Genomic DNA, 15187 nt, shown 5'->3' with positions numbered 1-15187 from the left:
GTTTGTTATGCAGACTGCACTGCAGACCTTTTCAATCAGTGTAGCATGCATTGCAACAATATTCATACCATGTAAACTTTTCTACTTGTCACGTTGCAACCACAATCTTCAGTGAATTTTACTGGGCTTTTATGTGACAGACCAACACAAAGTAGTGCATAATAATAAATATACATGCTTTTGAAAAATCTAAAAAGTTTGTTGTGCGTTTATATCTGGCTCTGCGATTCAATACAGCATCAAAAAGCATTTTTGCTACACTTTCAATTCAATTAAATTTAATTTATTCATTTTGTGCCAATTCACAGCAAATATTGTCTCGAGGCAGAAATAAATAATTTCAATTCAATCATATTACGTTCCAATTTATCTTAGTTGTCAAACAGTACAGGAAGCTCAGCTAATTATTTGAAGCGGGTTAACAAGTAGATTGCATCGAGTCAGTACCTGCATTTCCATTACAGATATGCATAAAACTTTTTCAATATTCCACTTAAAAACACTGTTTCACAATTGCAGTATTTCCATCACACAGTTTGCTCACGCCATAAGTCATTAAACAACATGCCGCCACATCATCCTCCTACCACTTCTTGTCGTCGTCTTCATCTTTTTCGCCAGTGGTAACATTCGGTTGTTGATCACATGACTCGTGTGATTTGAAAAAAGTCTTTCCATTGCAGTTTTGTGAAATATGCTAATTTTGATATAGTTGAATCAAAACCACCTCATTCTAGCACAAAAACTTATCTTTAATGGAAATGCAGCTCTTCGTTAGGGGTGTGTGTCTACCAGCTTTGCCTGTTAAGAGTCATATTTTATCACACTGTTGCTAATTTTCCATCAGATTGGACAGGAAGCATCAGTAAAACCCAGTGTTCAAGTTTTGCTAAAGATTTTGATCTAGACTTTGACTGCACCATTCTGACAGAATCAGGCTTTGATCCAAATCATTCTTCCATAGATCTGCCTGTACGTTTAGAGTTGTTCCACAAGAAAATGAACCTCCACACCAGTCTCAAGTTTTTTGCAGCCTTTAAAACATTTCCTTCCACAGTTGCCCTGCATTGTTCCTAATCCATCATCCCAAGTATCATTTCCTGACCCTGCTGAAGAAACATATCCTCACAAGCAGAGATCTGATCAGAGCAACTTCTTCCACATGTCAGCTGTGTCCCTTACATGTCATGTAACAAACTGCAAACAGGACTTCTTGTAAATGTCCTGTCTGCTCTGTTCCCCGGTCTGTTTTCTCATTAATAATCTCTCATAAACCTCAGAGGTCTTCACTACAGCATTCGGTGTGCTTATTTGATACTTTAAACATGCTGCACAAAGGCAAAGTAGACGCAAATTAAGTGAATGCTGAAAAAAGTTGGTTGTAATAAATTATATTTGGGGGTATTAAAGTAAAGAGGAATAATTTCTAAAACACAGGACACTTTTTATCCCCAACTATTTTATTTTTCCATCCACTTTAAAATTATGTGGCAGTTTGTTTTGGTATATTAAGTAAAATCTCCAAGAGATACCTTAAACTTTGTAATTGCAACATGACAAAATGCATAAAAGTTCAAAGGGTATAAATCACTTCCAAAGCCACCGTATTCCTCAGAAACAATAGGATTGGTTTCTTTGCGATAATCAGACTCTGTTGTGGAGAAAATAGCCTCCTGCTGTGAAGTGTTGCAGGAGAAACTGAAGAGGTACTGTATGAAACAGCGGTAATAAGGTCCAACCCGCCCCCTGCTGATCCTGTAAATCTGATGTGAAGCAATAACAGCTCAGATTAGCCTCAAGCATGTTCCGCCAGGACCAAAAAGCATCCAAAAGAACAGATGCTGAAAGCACAGTGATAGATATAGAATAATTTGCGTCACTGGAAAACTAAATCAAAGGTTGTTCTTACAGAGCTTTATAGGAACTTGTTTTGTTGTGAGCAATAAAAATTTGTATGCGACTGTGTGATTTTCCCTTTTCCTGCTGTGCAAGAGGCACCATTTTACATCAAGGCTACACTTACACCTCATTTGGACACGACTCAACATTAAGTCCACTGTTAGCCCTAATTTAGACCTTATTCTGTATTTCTGTATGAATTTAGACTTATTCCTTATAGCTTTCACACACAAAGAACTTAGAAGTCTGAGATTTGCTTTGGTATGGAAGAAAATACTAAACTAAACTGAAAGGCAGTTTGATATCTTTACATTTTATCAGAACATCTATACATCCACCACACTATTGAGTATTTGGCTTTAATTTCACATTTGTAGGAAGACAAGCTACTATAGAAATATTGTTCTATTTTCTCAGGAAATATATGCCAACACAATCAATCGATCACCGGATCAGCAAGGCTTCCATAGACTTTTCATGACCAACTCAGTTTGCAAACATCAGCTACACCACTGGAGCTGTGACACAAATATTGAAGCAATTACCCAGTACCCTACTTTATAAATGCATGTTGCTCACATCGGCATGCTGGATGCTTGAAATTGAAAGTCAAACTGACAACATGACTTTCTTTGTGAACAATTTAGCTCATAATTATTTTGCCACTTGGAGGCACACATGGGTTGTGTATAATACACTGAGCATTGCAACAATTACAATAAATTAATAAAACTGTTTCTGTTGAAGAAATATTTTAAACTTTGGTTTAAAACCATCAATAGGTAGTGTGTCATGAAGAGATTCACAGAATGTATGATCTTCCATAACGTGTTTTGGTTCAAGTGTGTTTGAGGTTCTTGAGGTGAGAAGTTATTTGGAAAGGGAGAAACATTAACATTGAATCCACTAGTAACTGAGAGTGTCTGTCTTGTATTCAGTGCTGATGAACAGAGTGATGGTGGGAATGCAAATGAAAGTTGAGAACTTGCTGTAGTTTTTAATTACACTGGAATTTCCATCTACATAGCAATAAAACAAGGCTCCATTGCTAAGCAAGAGCAAATATTATTTAAAATAATGGGGCCATGGGCTGACCCTTCTGTGAGGCTGTGGTTTTGTATTGCCAACAGAAATGTTGTTTTTTCTTTTTGTTTGTTTTGTAAGTAAGATAGAATTAGAACAATATGGTGCCAATGAGTCCATCTTTTTTTCTGAAGACAGTTAAAAAAAATGCCCTGATCAACTTTGTCAAATCCTGAAGCCAAGTCAAGCACAGCGAGTAGAGGACAGTCAGCATCTGCTGTCGTCAAAAAATCATTCATCCCCCTCATCAGGTCTATTTCTAGTCTGTGGGCAAATTGAAAATCAGATTTTTTTGGTTCTTGAAAACATTTCAAATGGTGATGAATATGAGCAATGACTTTCATCCACTACTTTGGAAAGGGAAATTTGAAATGAACCTGAAGTTGGCCAAGAGATGAGCTTCAACAGCAGGCTTCTTAGGAAGTGGCCTAATTATACAACTTCTTTAAATTAAAGGATAATACCAAGCAAACTTGTAGGGAGTGGTTTATTACAGAGGTGATCTGGGGCTTATGGCTGAAGTATTTGATTTTAAGTATTGTTGGAACTAGATCAAGAGTGCAGAAAGATGATATCTTCATCTTCTTGCTGAGTTTAGAACATTAAACTGGCATCAGGCGATCATTAAGTATGGGGCGGGGGGGAATAAGACTTTCATCCAGGCAAAACTAATGTACGCTGTCATGATGTCATAAAACACTATGAATTTTTACCCTTCATTCTAAAACACACATTGTGCAAAATAGAGGCATCAAAAGCAATAATTTGACTTAATAAATGTGACAGAGCTTAATCAACAAAATGCTCCTCATTTTTCACTACTAGATCCACAGAAACACATTTATAGACACGCTGACATGCATGAGAAGATAAGGAACTGTTAGAAGTTATATTTGGGTTTGTTTCTTTTCTTGACTTGTGGGACTCATCTAAAACTCAGTCCTATTTAACTTCCACTTGCCTGACTACAGTCTATGCATTAATAGACAGTGCAGTAGCTGTTCCAGTGTATACCTAACCCATGCTGACTTAGTGATTAAATTCAGTGTTAGTGGAGATAAAAGTTCAAGCTAACAAATAAAAAACAAAACACTTTCAACATGCATGCATTAGTTAAGTGCTTCCTACAAACATTTTGCATGTTGATTTTAATTTGTCCAATTAATTCTAATTTAAAATGCAAATAATTAATCTTCGTCTGATTTGCTTCAACATTTAGTGGAGAAGCACTAAGCATGTTTTTAGCTTCTCTGAATATCACTGGCTGATTAACTTATGCGTCTGAACAGCAGTAAAGTTCGCTGTGCTGTGAATATAAGAGCGGTTGCCCTTATTCAAGCTCTCAATCCCCTGTTTGCTTCTGGAATAAAGGCATATTAGGTTTACATCAGCTGCCCTGCTGCTCCACTAAACTCATTAAATTATCACTAATTAAAGTGTTATTATGAATACGAGCTTCATGTACTGACCAATCAGGCTGCATTTATGTCCCCACTCAGCCGAACCTTCAAGCCGTGCATATTTTAGCACGATGTGAGCTTTAAGAATATTACGGCTGATTAATTTCCCACTGATCCTCTTCTATCCCATTAATGAGATGTTTGTCTCTGCCGGGTTTTGCTTTTCCCTCCTGATAAGATGTGAAGGTGAAGGACTCTGAGGAGGTTGGTGTTCGACTCTGTGGGTTTGGTCATTATGGTTCCTGACGGGATCCTCGTCTGGCCTGGATTCCGCTGAATCCTGGCCTGATTTTCCGTCTTTAACCAGTCTGGCGCTGAAATAACTGGATGACAGTCGTTGCCAAACAAGTTGTGAGTGCAAGCTGCTGCAGATGAATTATTGATCACTGAAAATCACTCAGAAGGGTCAGACTGTGCGGGAGTTTCTATCAGAATAAATAAATGTTTGCAAAAATAAGGAAAATAATGTCATTCATCAAATATATGTCTGTTTTATGGTTTTTCAAATTTGTTAATTAATCCAGTCATTCATTTTAATTTCTGTGGAGATTTTTCTAATAAAGTACTTCATTTAATTAAGACAAATTGAACCTTATACATTTTTTCCCACATTTTCATACAATTCCCAGATTTGTCCAGAAGAAAGCTGATAAATGGATGTGAAATGTAAAATGCTCCCACAGGACAGAACATATTCCACCTTTTTAATTAATGTAATTGGGTTTTTCAGGCATGACTCTGAGCTCTGAGATTTGCTGTCCTTAAATAGGATTATTTATGCATTTATATTAAATTGATGAGCTCTTATCCACATGTAACTGAAGGTCAGACCTATCCCTGGGGATTGTCATTTGATGAAATGAATCAGAGGTCGCTACATTTCGCTGGACAGTTTAAGTCATTTGATTTCTGCAGTTTTTTATTCCTAAAACAGAAAAATATTAGCTAAAAAAAATTATAAGTAAACAAAGTTCTACAACCTGAAGACCTTTTGAGAAAAGTAGGCATGTTTGTTTTAATATAATCCCGTGCACTCTGACAAAGTTCCAAGGACCTTTAAAATTATAACAACTGACAAAAATCTCAGTTTTAGTCTCATCTGACCAGTTCCAGTAAAGTTATAAAGATCAACATGTTTACACTGTGATGGTAAGACAGAAAGTTCCTGGCGCTATCATGCTGGTGTGTAGATAGCTGTGTTTTGGAGATTTGGTGAGCGCAGGATGCCATCAACACTGAGCGCTGGAGATGTTTTTACCTCCCTTAGCATCAACTCATACCTCACTTTGTGAGGTGACAAGATAAGTATGGCTCCTCATCCATCCTGTTGGACAGTAGCTAGAATAAATAGCTACTGTGTCACATTCTATTCTTAACTCAAGTTTCTTGAAACTTTGATGAACATAAAAAAGTACTGTGAATCCCCAGTATTGGCAGAAGTTATGGACCACAATCGTGACAATAACTGAAGTCCTCAAAAATGCTTATAACTGCCTGCTTTAATTGCTCAAACACCAAATATATCTTTATATGTATTAATGCACACAGTTGAAACTGTCTTGGCACTACAGCAGATGCTAACATCCACTGTCTTCCTTATTTTTGCTTTTGGAGTACAGCTAATCAGTGGCAAGAAAATGAACCCTGGATTGGCTGCTTTGCTAACGCCAGCCAGTAGCATGTCAAATCTGAGGTATTTTAGCTTCCAAAGCTACATTTTCTTTTGAATATTGAGAAAAAAAAAATCTTGAGTCTAGTCAAATTATCCAGGAATAATTAGGAGTTAAAGTCCATAAGTTAAATGTCTCAGTTGCATTTATTTTAGGTTGATTATTAGGAGTACCAATAGCTGTAGTACTGGCATTTTGTTAACAGTTATTATTTCTGGGAGAGATGAGAGATTAGGCCACTGCAACAACTGATTAATTTATTCTAAGACTTTTTTTTACATCTTTTACAGAATTGCTGGTAAATTAGACCAATAGTATGCATTTAAGGCCTGGAGCTGACAGCAAGGCATATTTTCTGTTGGAAAAGCTGTGAGACGTATTAGAAATTGTGCACCTTAAGTGAATAGGTGTGCAGTCTGTTGCCTGGAGGGTTTCAGCTGTTGCTCTGACATTCCCTGTTTTACAGGCTGAAAGCTGACCAAATCTTGGAAGACATAAATTGGTTAAAAGAAAAAAAAATGCTGTGCTGTCAGACATGACTCACTTGTCCAATTCATGCTCCTTTCAGAGTGATTCCTCTGCTCACGCAGCGTGAGTCCAATCCTCCTCGGTGTCTGCAGCATGTTGGAAACTGCGGGTCGGATAGGGAAGCCTGCTGTGCTCCAAGCACCACAAAGACCCCGATGATGATGAAACCCCTAACAAGCTTAAACAGACGCACACTGACCCAATAGACCACAAGTGTGAGCAGCTGTTTTCTCTTTGTTTGTTTTTGGGTTTTTTTAAGGACTGATTGTTACGGAGTTTGTTCTTGTTTTTTATTTTTTAAGCTTAGGCACTCAGAGGGTTTCTTAAATGCAGCTGTAGCTTGTTTTATTAAGTATTTTAATAAGTACAAATAAGTGACTGAGAGCAGATAAATGGCAGGGAAAGATTAAAGGATGAGAGAGATGCTAATAGATGGTCAGTTCTGCAGATGTCCAGCCTCTCCTCTTGATAAAGAGAACATCTTTGCCACCCGATGAGAATCTAATCTTAAATATTCTTAGTTATTGCTTTATTTTTGGGCCGTATAAAAGAAATAAAAACATTATATCCCTTATTAGGGAAAAACACGAATAAAGAAAAATATATAGACACACTGCATGTTATTGTTTACATCCAGGAATTTTGCCTATGCACAGAGAGCTGGAGGGCAAAAGGGACATTTTTTTACATGCCATCATAGCTGCTGCATTGGACCAATTCAGTTACCAAAATAAAATCTGGAGATGTAGGTAATAACTTAGTGCAAAGGAAAAACATAATGGACAAAAATCGTTGAAGAACACGCTCTGTGTCTGTTACGCTACACACAGTTTTGTTGCCATAGCGACCGACTGGCAACATCTCCATTAGTGTATCAGGATTCAACACCAAAAAAAACCAAACATTTCCCACAAGAACAGAACATTCAGTCCATTACGGTATTATGGGTTCAAGCTTTATGTTTATTTTGCGAGTATTGAGAAGTAATTGTTTGACCACAGTAATGGTAGATTAGCTAACTTAAACACCCGAGAGAGTTGGTGTGTGGGTTGTTTTTTTTGTTTTTTTAACTAAATGCAGTTCAAACACTGAATTCCACAGCAAATCTACATGTTAAGGTTGTCATAGTCAAGCTAGCATAACTGCTCTACTTCCCTCTCCTTCGCTATTTTTCTTTTTCCTGACCTCGTTATCTAGTTCCCATAAAACATTACATCCCTTTTTTTATATATATATCAATCGTACATTTAAGATTTAGCACGTTATGTTATGTTTGACAGCTAAAATCAATTTAGCCTCTAGGAAGGGGTCTTGTGCTTGTGATGTCATGTTGCATTTGTCTATCCAACCACTTATACAAAAATATGTACAGTAATATACACACAGTAAGAACATTATCTGAGTCAGCAAATTTGTGGTTTATATAATAATTCTATATTTAGACGAACAAGAATGCATTTAGCTGGAGAAGAAGTGGGAAGAAGACAAATTTATTTACTCCCTCTTCTTGGTTTGGTTTCTGCACCTCCACCATCAGTTTCCTTCTTGTTGTGAAGGCAGCAGCATGTTTGTGGGAGTTTTTCAGCAGCAAGAGAAGTTGCATGTTGAGCAAAATTCAAAATCAAGGTTCTTGAAAAGCTTAAAATATCATAAAAGCCATTGTTTTAACTTTTTCTAGCATGTCTTCATTTTATTTAGTTTTTCATTAACTGCTGTTTATGCCATGTTTTTTGTGCTGAAATTTTGACAAAGGAGGAGACAAAGGAGATCTCTTCTATATTTATGATGATCTATATTTCTATATCTAGCTGTACATCCAAACCCTCTTCACATCCTGAATTGAAGAGATGAGAGATAAGAGAAAAAAAATCCATATTAACAATTGATTTTTCAGCTGAAATCAGAAACAAATGCACAATCCACAGGAACACTGAGACTGAAGAAAATAAAAAGACTAGTTATTTACCCCAGTGATGAAATATTTTTATGTTGGCTGTAGACCTACTGTTTTACATATTACAGTACAATATTGAAAAGATTCTTTGCTTTTCTTCTTCACAAATCCTTTACTTGTGGAGCTGACTTTTGGATTTTTGTTGAAAATGTCTGAAAGTTTTAGTTAATTATAATTATGTCCAACACAGAGCCAAATAAACACATGCTCTGGGTATTCTGTCACTTAGAGGCTGGTTGAATCTGTTAGTCCACTGTGTTTACAATGTAAAACATTCACACCACATTCATTACATCTATTATTTTTTATCAGCAGAAGCAAACAAACGGTTTTCACCAATTAATGACAATGACTGTCACTTTAAAAAACAGATGTTGGTCTGTTTTTTCAGACATCTCATCTCTGCTTTAGTGAGTCTGTGGATTCTGTGCAGAAACAGATTGAAATAAATTTGTTTTCCACCTGGCAAACAATGTGAAAATCTCAGATGGGTGACGGATCCACTCATTAAGACTTGTCAAGAAAATCCGAGCTCATCCCACTTCCCCATGCTGGAGATTTTAGTTTAACAGTAATAATAAATAAAGTTATCTTTAAAATGAATCACTCAAGTGACATCAAGGCCCAACAGTAGACTTAGGTGTCAATAAAATAAATCTGGTTGTGTGTGTTGTTTTGTCTCATGCAAACTTTGCTTTAATTCTACTTTTTTCTATCTAATCATAAGAAATCATAGTCAGACAGAGAGAGTCATGAAACAGGAAAAGCAGGTTTCCTGGAAAAAGAGGAAGTTTCCAGCCTGCAGATTTATAAAAATAGCTGAGACTATTCCTTATTTTAAAGCATGAAAGTTTTAAAGAATGAAATCTAAACATTATTAGTAATTTGATAAGATTCAAAGTAAAATACTTATATTAATATTGGTTTACTTGTAATAATATTTACACTTACATTTGTGGGAACACTTACAAGAAAAACAAGTAACTGTAACTTTGGTATCAAATAATTAGAATCATGGATTATTCTTGGTTTCTTTTCAGAAAACATCTGTAATAACTCACATTAGGATTATAATAAGAGTAATTAATAAGTTATAAAATTATAAATGAATGATAAATCAGAGAAGCTAAAGAAAATAAATGTGATATAAATGTGATTTTGACATTGAACTTGAAATGGTGTAAAAGGTGTAACTGCAATTAAACATCACTGATATGTTGAGGTAGATAGTAGGTGAAAGGTGAAAGGAAGGGAAAAAGGGGAACTAACAGGAGAGCAGAGATGATCAACGCCTTATTTAGAGAAAAGGTGAAAGACAATGGACAGGAGGTTGAGCAACTCTGAGACATTAGCACAGACATCAGGACATAATGTCTGAAGGACAGTGATGGATGTGAGGTCATCTGTCTAAGCAGACAGCCAATGAAAACGCACCAAAGGGTGGATAAACCCTATAAAAGGTGGGTGCAAAAGAGGAACCTGTTGTTGGATCCTCCGGGCAGCTTCGAGCCAAGATCGAGATGGACAAAGAACTCTGCAGCTGAAGAAGAGCCGGGGCCACGGAGCCGAAGACTGTCCTTCTCATGGAGACCAACCGGTCAGGCCCACAACCTGTGGCTTCACATCGCACTTCTCTCATCAGCTGGGTTCAGACCCCAAAGACAAAGATGAAGACAAAGACAAAGGCAAAGACAAAGAAGAAGAACTGGTGCCTTTTTTCCTTCCTGCACCAAGTCCTGTGTGACCTCACCATCCATGCGGAGAAGAAGCTCATCAGACCTACAGAGATTCCTGCCTTCGCCGATCAACATCTTCCTCCTGCTGCAGCACCTTCTTCATCTTCAATCATCACAGAGATTCCTGCCTTCGCCGATCAACATCTTCCTCCTGCTGCAGCACCTTCTTCATCATCAAGCCAGGTCTGGGGTTCGAAACGTCAAACTCCGTCCGTCTCTCTCAAAGGTTTTTTTTTAGTTCTTAGTATCAGCAGTAGGGAAAGATAGACTAGATGATTGATTTTACTTATTTGATTATTTCTGCTACTGAATTAAGCTGTACTGACCCTTGCAAAACTGCCTTACTAATAAAATATTTAGCATAAAGAAAATCTAAAAGATGTTGTGGACATTCAGTTAATGAGTCACCTTAAAGTTCTTTGATGGTTGTAAAATAGCTGTGATGTTTGATTCTGGAGAGGAAAAAGTTTAAAATGTTTTTAAGTTGCTGGTAGCCCAAATTTAAAACGTCATCCTTGGGACTCACCCGAGTCACTAAAACCTACCTGGTTCAATAACAAATGCAAGTTGTAAAATAAGAGAACGAGCGACCGTTAACAGGTGTGCTCTGTGAAACTAGTTGGCTGTAGGCTGCTCAGTCTGGCTAATTCACAGGGGGAAGAAGGGTGGGACACCTGGATGTAGGCCGTCAGAAAACCAGGCGAATCGTTTCTCGAAACCAGCTTAAACAGAGTTTACTTCAGTTCTGGACAGGGTAAATCCCGGCAGATTTAGGAAACTCAATTAACCCGTTAGAAGGAGAGCTGGTAGCACATCTCCCCTCTCAGAAGAGGAAGCAGAGAGTGAGACAGTAGAGACAGAAAGGAGGGGGGGGGTGTTGCGCAACAACAAGTGGCGCCCAACGTGGGGCGGCGCACAACTGAGTAGGAGGGCCCTATGCCAAGTCAGTGAAAACAGATGTGAGGATCTGAATAGCTCACTTGGTTTGTTAACTCTTAGGGAATAGAGTTAATGGTGACTGATATGGCCGTCAGTCACAATCCTTGCAGTAACTGTATGGCATACAGGTGAGGGAAAGCTTCTACTGAGGATAAATGACCGGATCCAGACAGTGAAGCTAGTAGCCAACATAGTCTAGACCCATCCCTGCTCGAAGGCTAAAGAGAGGCTTTGGGGGATAGACAACTCGAACCGACAGAGAGACGGAGTGATGGATGATCACTTCGAGGAGGAAAATCTGGGGAAGAAACCGGAGGAAGCCGGCCGCCCAGATCGTTTGGAGAAAGAGGAGACCTCAACAGAACTGCATCAGCTTTCTGCACAGCTACCCAGGGCACCCAGGGGAGCGGATGGAAGGTTTGTTCATCAAGAGCACAGTCCCATGGGGTTCAGTCTGCATGGATGTAGCAGAGCCAATGGGGACAACAGGAAAGAGAGGTGAGAAGTACCTCTTGGTGCTGATGGACACAGTGACAACTGCTAGAAGAGCAGGTCTTCCCCTGCAGAGGAACTCCGTTCACGTCACAGAAAGCAGGGAGGCGAAGACACTTCTCCTTTTTGCTCAGAGAAGAAAAAGGGAAGTTGCAGCTCAAAGTGTCACTGAAAACAGGGCAGAGAGTTTGGATTAAAGCTCAAGATCGGCCTGCAACTACGGTGATCAAGCTGAGATTCAACGCCCAAGATTTTGTAAAGCAAGTACTGAACTTCAACACAGTACTACTGATGAAGAAAGGGGTCCATGAGGAAGCAGTGCTCAAGCCAGTTCTTAGCTACAGCAAACCAGAACATTACAAGAAGATGGCCAGAGAATCAAGCACCATGCCATCCTACAGTAGACTGGCCACTATTACAGGAAGGTTGCCGTTCAAAGAACAACTTCAAGGCTTTGGACTGGGAGGGCCGTGAAGAAATTGGATTATGCTAAAGAAGAACTCCTGTCACATCCTGATGGATTAAAATGGAAAAGGATCATGATTACGTATAAAGCGTCATGATGCTTATGCTTTTTGCTTTGCTCTGCTGAACAGCCAGAATTTTTTTTTTTTTTTGAGGCCTTCTGTCTCAGCCCATCTTCCCTTCCCTAAAGAACCATCCCACATCCTGAAGAACCGACAGTTCATCCAGCGAAGGTTCTTGTAGAAGAATCAGAGCGATCCAAGTTTTCTTCGACATTCATCACCTCATGGGGGAAATCAAAACTCCAAGGAGGGGGTGTCAAGAGAAGTGGAGTTTTGATGACTACACTGAGCCCTCTGTGACAACTGAGGATGAAGAATCTGCATCTTCACATCCCAGACGAACATCTTCTCTTTCCAGGGGATGAGGACGGCGAACTGCAGGAGGGTGATGGACTCCCAGCATGTGAAAGGTCTGACCTCGTGGAGGGGGTGTCAAGAAAATCCGAGCTCATCCCACTTCCCCATGCTGGAGATTTTAGTTTAACAGTAATAATAAATAAAGTTATCTTTAAAATGAATCACTCAAGTGACATCAAGGCCCAACAGTAGACTTAGGTGTCAATAAAATAAATCTGGTTGTGTGTGTTGTTTTGTCTCATGCAAACTTTGCTTTAATTCTACTTTTTTCTATCTAATCATAAGAAATCATAGTCAGACAGAGAGAGTCATGAAACAGGAAAAGCAGGTTTCCTGGAAAAAGAGGAAGTTTCCAGCCTGCAGATTTATAAAAATAGCTGAGACTATTCCTTATTTTAAAGCATGAAAGTTTTAAAGAATGAAATCTAAACATTATTAGTAATTTGATAAGATTCAAAGTAAAATACTTATATTAATATTGGTTTACTTGTAATAATATTTACACTTACATTTGTGGGAACACTTACAAGAAAAACAAGTAACTGTAACTTTGGTATCAAATAATTAGAATCATGGATTATTCTTGGTTTCTTTTCAGAAAACATCTGTAATAACTCACATTAGGATTATAATAAGAGTAATTAATAAGTTATAAAATTATAAATGAATGATAAATCAGAGAAGCTAAAGAAAATAAATGTGATATAAATGTGATTTTGACATTGAACTTGAAATGGTGTAAAAGGTGTAACTGCAATTAAACATCACTGATATGTTGAGGTAGATAGTAGGTGAAAGGTGAAAGGAAGGGAAAAAGGGGAACTAACAGGAGAGCAGAGATGATCAACGCCTTATTTAGAGAAAAGGTGAAAGACAATGGACAGGAGGTTGAGCAACTCTGAGACATTAGCACAGACATCAGGACATAATGTCTGAAGGACAGTGATGGATGTGAGGTCATCTGTCTAAGCAGACAGCCAATGAAAACGCACCAAAGGGTGGATAAACCCTATAAAAGGTGGGTGCAAAAGAGGAACCTGTTGTTGGATCCTCCGGGCAGCTTCGAGCCAAGATCGAGATGGACAAAGAACTCTGCAGCTGAAGAAGAGCCGGGGCCACGGAGCCGAAGACTGTCCTTCTCATGGAGACCAACCGGTCAGGCCCACAACCTGTGGCTTCACATCGCACTTCTCTCATCAGCTGGGTTCAGACCCCAAAGACAAAGATGAAGACAAAGACAAAGGCAAAGACAAAGAAGAAGAACTGGTGCCTTTTTTCCTTCCTGCACCAAGTCCTGTGTGACCTCACCATCCATGCGGAGAAGAAGCTCATCAGACCTACAGAGATTCCTGCCTTCGCCGATCAACATCTTCCTCCTGCTGCAGCACCTTCTTCATCTTCAATCATCACAGAGATTCCTGCCTTCGCCGATCAACATCTTCCTCCTGCTGCAGCACCTTCTTCATCATCAAGCCAGGTCTGGGGTTCGAAACGTCAAACTCCGTCCGTCTCTCTCAAAGGTTTTTTTTTAGTTCTTAGTATCAGCAGTAGGGAAAGATAGACTAGATGATTGATTTTACTTATTTGATTATTTCTGCTACTGAATTAAGCTGTACTGACCCTTGCAAAACTGCCTTACTAATAAAATATTTAGCATAAAGAAAATCTAAAAGATGTTGTGGACATTCAGTTAATGAGTCACCTTAAAGTTCTTTGATGGTTGTAAAATAGCTGTGATGTTTGATTCTGGAGAGGAAAAAGTTTAAAATGTTTTTAAGTTGCTGGTAGCCCAAATTTAAAACGTCATCCTTGGGACTCACCCGAGTCACTAAAACCTACCTGGTTCAATAACAAATGCAAGTTGTAAAATAAGAGAACGAGCGACCGTTAACAGGTGTGCTCTGTGAAACTAGTTGGCTGTAGGCTGCTCAGTCTGGCTAATTCACAGGGGGAAGAAGGGTGGGACACCTGGATGTAGGCCGTCAGAAAACCAGGCGAATCGTTTCTCGAAACCAGCTTAAACAGAGTTTACTTCAGTTCTGGACAGGGTAAATCCCGGCAGATTTAGGAAACTCAATTAACCCGTTAGAAGGAGAGCTGGTAGCACATCTCCCCTCTCAGAAGAGGAAGCAGAGAGTGAGACAGTAGAGACAGAAAGGAGGGGGGGGGTGTTGCGCAACAACAGACTGTATGACAACAGTTTCTGCGCTGTTCCTGCTCTGATTGACAGATGGTGATGTGTTGCCTCAAGAGTGATTTAAGAGCAGAACGGATACAACAAGATGGGTTGAGCTCCCATAAAAGAGAGTTATGGCCTATATCAAGTAGAAGAACTGTAAAGTGTTATTTTAATCGTTAGACCAGCATTAACATACTTTACAAAATAAAAGAAAAATGACAGCCAGGATTACATTTGGAAGTACAACCACTTAGACACACATGGACTGTCTTACATTACAATGCTGAACATTTCTCACTTGCTCTAAAATATAATGTAAATAAAATAGAATATACAGGGGTTGGACAATGAAACTGAAACACC

General features: G+C 38.7%; 1 protein-coding gene across 5 annotated transcripts in view; it reads left to right on the top strand.

Moving 5' to 3' along the window:
* The window catches only part of inpp4b (inositol polyphosphate-4-phosphatase type II B), a 199897-nt gene that overhangs the window by 126952 nt on the left and 57758 nt on the right, over window positions 1–15187 (top strand). The window lies entirely within an intron of this gene.

Source organism: Xiphophorus hellerii, chromosome 5 (genome assembly GCF_003331165.1).
Source record: "Xiphophorus hellerii strain 12219 chromosome 5, Xiphophorus_hellerii-4.1, whole genome shotgun sequence".
Taxonomy (NCBI): Eukaryota; Metazoa; Chordata; class Actinopteri; order Cyprinodontiformes; family Poeciliidae; genus Xiphophorus; species Xiphophorus hellerii.
This window is presented reverse-complemented; position numbering and strand designations above follow the sequence as displayed.